This window comes from Rutilus rutilus, assembly GCF_951802725.1.
Source record: "Rutilus rutilus genome assembly, chromosome: 3".
Lineage (NCBI taxonomy): Eukaryota > Metazoa > Chordata > Actinopteri > Cypriniformes > Leuciscidae > Rutilus > Rutilus rutilus.
Window position 1 is genome coordinate 29,096,147 of NC_140211.1, and position 5,709 is coordinate 29,101,855.

The following is a 5,709-nucleotide window of genomic DNA, read 5'->3' on the forward strand; positions in this document are numbered from 1 at the left end:
AAGGCTTCTTCAACATTGCATGTGGGTTGAACCAATGTGTGGCGTAGGGGTGTTGCATCAATACGGAACGGTGAAGTATAGGCTACTTGCGATAAGAATTACATATTCAGTCGATAAAGGACTTTATAAGCTGTTGGCAATGACCGACTCCTGAAATTCGTGAAAATATAGATAAGTTCTACAGTAGCCTACTGTAAATAACAGATCAAGAGCACGATGATTAGCCTATCTCAAACTTTTTTTTTTTTACCTGTCTTGCACTAGTTGTCAAACATACAGTGACAGGCAGTTTAGATAACGTTAAGGCTCTGTTCCACACAGTGATCTATATTAATATTTAATTAGTTCAATCTGAAACCTATTTCAGATATAGCTTCTTTTTTTTTCTTTCTTTTTTTTTTTTTTTTACGCTGTCTAGCTTTTCCTTGAGCGCGCGCATTCCTTTTGAGATACTCTTGGGGATCAACGAGCGCATCAAACTGGAAACGATAAAATCCTAGTGTGCATAGTGTGTAAAAAGTCTTCATATGTCCAACACAAAAACTGCCAGAGATTCCCAAACTTATAAATCTTATAAATCTTCAATGCTTTGACCCAAAACTGTCTATAGGCCTAGTCCAATAACAAATCATGTTGTTGGTGTTGTTTGGTAGGCTTAATCACAATATCAATACAATAGAAATGTAATGAAATGTAATAGATGAAATGTAACACGAGAAGGTCCTTGCATCTCTGGTCGATGACATATAAATTATTTTACTTCCATATAGACTGGGCCAATTGAAGAAACTAATTAAAGACCTACTATTTAATTTATAATAAATCTAAGGCATGGTTTTCAATGGTATGTGAAATCCTGTAACTGTTTGGCATTACTGGGGAGACTTTGGTATGTAATGTGTACTGTATTGAAAACTTTCATGTTAATCACCACATCACCATTTATGTTCAAATTAAACTAGCCTTTCTTGTGAGTGAGACATTCATGCACATCAATGTGCATCAAGGTCACTCTATTGTGGAGACCATAAACCAGAATAACAAAGGGACAGCTTAAATAGAAAGAATTAGCTTGTCCTAATGCATCTATTGTTTGTCTCCTAGACTTGTCACACAGACAAAACTTTATGTTAAAGGGGTAAGGGGATTAAAGGTCACAAAAAAAGTACAATTTTGTCATCATTTAGGCTACCCACCCTTTTGTTGTTTGAAAATGGTTAGCACTATTTCATTTTTGGGTGAACTATCCCTTTAAGATACAGAAGGTCATACACAACAATCTTTAATACTCTCTTCTCCCAAACAATTTTGTCCAGACATGATTTGTATAGGCTGTTTGAAGAACACTGGCTATCCACCCAACAACTACTCAGCTTAATACAGGAAAATCACTATGAGACAACAACTAATATACAATGCTTCTATACAAAACATGTTGAAAATAATTTATTTTACTTGGGTTGCTGTTACACATACTGTATCAACATAGAACTTCAAATAAGCATACCAATTAAAAAATTTCACTTGAAAAGGGTGAATTTAAATGGTCATAACAAGGGTAATATTTGAGACCAGCAGAGTGACCTTTTCATTCTCTGTGCTTTTTAATGAATCTGTGGAAAATCAAGCTATTCATGCATTTTTTAGCTCATGCTCTTAGATTATAATGTCATCAATGATAATATCTCTATCTCATGGGGACACTTAATATTCAACAATATTATTGATCTAACGCTGACTGTATTGGCGCTGTTGTATGAGAACTGAACTGAGCTGGACTGTACTGTGACATAATTTGTTGCAGAACTGCTTTATAGATTAAATGAAAATTGTATAATTGATGATCTTTAAAATGGAACTGGATCCACACTGAACTGACTTAAGCTGAACAACAGCCAAAATGAATCTTTTTTTCTGTTATCACTGTATAAAGCTTTGAAAAAAAATCTGTATTTTATAAAGTGATATATAAATAAAGGTGACTTGACTTGACTATCTGAGACCCGTTTTGTACTGTGTGGTGTAAAAACATTATCATTGAACATATGATAAACTGGTGTTTGTAAGATGATCAACCTAAACATTGATTTTTGAAAGTATGCAGTATCAGAGGCATGTGAAAATATTTAATGTTCAGTCAACATTATGGATATTTCAAATGCAGTCCCTCTTTTGAAAATTTTGCTGAACTTAAGATGACTACACATATTCACTTTTAAAGTGCATTTATGATCTGACTGATGTGACTGTGTGGAGGCAAATTATATAAATATATAAAGACGGTTCACTCCTATTACTTATGAATGGGAGAAACTGCAAGGGTACAGCTTACTCAGGGTGGGGTGCAAATAGGGCAGAGTCAGTCAGCAGTTTTTTTTTTTTTTTTTTAATTAGGTAAATACATGAGTCAGTCAGCAGTCGTGGGCTGGGCCTGTGCAATGTGACGTCACAGTGCATACAAAACGGCTTTTTCTGAGACATTGCTTATGATTTATGGGAATTTAAAAAAAGGAGTGGGTAGATTTTAATTTTAAATCTTGTAACACCAAAATGTTTTTAATAACAATTTTGTAACTGAAGAAAATATGCTGTTTCTCTCAGATTGCTTTAGCAGCGCAATTTTGACCAAATTGGTCAAATTAACATAATTGTGAAAAATTTACTTTATAGGAATGACAACACTTGTGCTGCATTATACAGTGGTTCCGGTCCTCTAATCTGAATGGCCTTCCAACAGCTGTTCCACTCTTGCCTATGTGATATTGCTTAACTGAAGGTCATTTGAGTTCTCAAAAGAGAAGCTGAGAATTGAGAGAGTCTTGCAATGATTTCTGAAACGGGTGGTTGCTTCTTGATTGATGTCTTGTCTTCAGTCCAGCTTATCGTGCGAGAGATGGTTAATATAGAAAAAAATAATAATAATCACTTTCCAATAAGGCAGACAGTGGCTCCATGTCCAATCTATTTCACACCTGACTAGTATAGCTACCTAAGACAGGCCACTCATATTTTCTGGAGCAGAGGTTGCAAAAAAAAAAAAAAAAGGCTGATGAATGTGTGCTCTTTGAAGCAAACATTGGTCTATGTGATCAGAACAACCTTCACCTTAGCTGCCTGTTCACACAAACTTGTGCATGGAAGAATGGGTACGAAGGCCATGTCAGAATACTGTGTGTATAATCAAATGCACAGTGGCTGAAAGGGATAATATATAGAATTTTTGTACCATGCAGATGGGTATTCTGATGACCAACTGACTGTTCATTATCTCACTTCTACATCTACTCAACAAATAAAACATTACAGGCTATATTATAAATAAATGAACAATATTAAACAATATTAGCCAGCTGAGCAGACTGATATTGTAACGTTGAGGCAGGAACAAAGCGGAGAGAGAATCCACATGCAAGCTAGCCTGGCTAACGTCAGACCACTTTCTCTTTGAGACGTGGTCTGGGAACTACATGTTCATTTTCTCGTATTTGAGGCGTGGTTTACGAATGCCCAGAGCCGTTTATTGGGCGCTACAAATGTCTATCAAATGCGCCTGTACGTAGCTCATAGCCAATCGTTTCAATTATACCAGATGACTTATGTAGAGCGACAGATATTCAACGAAGAAGCAGGGGGGCATGGATTTCTATTATTTTGAAGGTACCCCCGGGCGCCGCCATTGGTTAGCGGACCCCCACCTGCTGTTAGCATCCCATTGACTCCCATTCATTTTGGCGTCACTTTGACAGCGAATAACTTCACATCTGAGGCGTTTAAAGACTACATTTCTCCATTATTTATTTCTAAAGAAACACGAAAATGTATAAAAGGCTTCATTACCTTGTAGCTTACGTTACGGCCCCGTAGAAGCAGTTTTTGTAAAAATAGGCTAACGATTGCGTCATAGCCACGCGACTCTCTGTCGCACAGTAGGAAATTACCGTATGGACAGGAGGAGAAGCTCGCGGGCAATCGGAAGGACGTGGAGGCAAAATGACAAAGTAATTAATCAGAACACCTACTAAAAGTTTCTCCTGCTCCTATCTCATGGACAGCTCCTACTCACACTCTCCGTCTCTGCAAGTCTCGGAAGGGAATGATTCAGATTTCTCTTGGCACAGCTACTAGAAGACAGACGGTTTGCTCACGTCACATCTACGTAGTCAAGCTCAGTTTGAGTCTGTGCAGTACGCTCGACCCCCAGGAAGTAAGAGTTTCTAATTGGCTTCACTTTGTCTCCGTTGAATCCAATGGGGTCGCTGTGTCCATTTCTTTTACTGTCTATGCGAAGAAGACGACGATGGGTCAGAGATTTATGTGTACACATAAAGAGTCCTGCACGGGTCCGATTTTGTAAATCCACACCCGCCCGTACCCGCAGTGCTTAAAACAGCACCCGACCAGTTTTCCGACAGCAGCAAGAATTAAAATCTGCACCCGACCCGCTTAAAATAAAACCGACACCCGACCCGCACCCGAAATAAAATCAGTTTAGACAATCACATTATAGACACACTTACAAAAATGTTTATTGCCAGGTCATACAGAAGTTAATACACGACAATTAACACAAGGACAACTTCAGCCGAAGCTGTCAAAAGGTCGGTACATGAAGAACATAGCTAACGTTACCACAAAACTGAGTAGCCTAATAGCCTAACAGACGCGGCTACAACACTATGTCTGCCATGCAATTTCGTCTAGCCTACATCTGACAATTCTGGGTTCAAACACGCCCTGCACACCACACATAGCCTACTTACAGTGTTAAATATGAAAAATACTGTTCGATAGAACTGCTTTGTTACCACAGTTTCTGCGTGCTTCCTCAGGGATGAAGTTCCACATTTGCGGCTATCCAACACGAAAATGTTTGCAGCAAAGCCTTTCACAATATTTTCTTCAGATAACTCCAAATTTCTCCCACACAGTTGGACTTATTTTTTGATGACGTATTGTCGACAACTTTACAATCTCCACTAGCTATTCTTTTCTTCAACTCCTCAGCATCCATCTCGACGACTGCAAGCAGATCGCGCGCGCGCAGTTATGATGAATTTTTAAAAGTGAAAGTAGCCTAGGTAACGTTATAGATCCTGGGAGGGCGTGGTAAATAATAAACTGATGTGGATTTTAAATTATTTTATCAACTTGAAATACAGGCATATTTTTGTAGATGTGTTCCTAAAAATATGCATATATCTGTCTGTCATGTTGGAGTTTATAAACAAACTGCTTCGGTGTGTCGCATAGATGTCGTCATCGTCTTGCTGCTCCCCGTTCTGTGATTGGTTCCCTAGCTGAGGGGAAAATCTGGTCCATGGTATCCAGACTGCCTTGCATAAAATAATAAAATCGCGCTACACTCAAGGCAGCATGGGGAAACCCAGGCTACATGCAAGCACTACTTTAATGAAACAAACAGGTGATCCAGGGCGAACAACGGAACTCAGGACAGGAACAAGAAACAGCAAACAGCTACAACGACCAACAAACAACAACTGAAGCAGAGGTTGACATAACCCCTGATTATAATATATTAATATAATCTAGATATTGTCATATCTGAGACAGAGACAAAAAAATGAACTCCAATGCAGGGCTTTATTGAAAGGTTGGTAACTGACAGGAATACAGGTAAGTAAACAGGTGACTGTTTTAACAGACTTCATATTGCAGATGCTGACAGACATGGAGATACAATAGACAGTC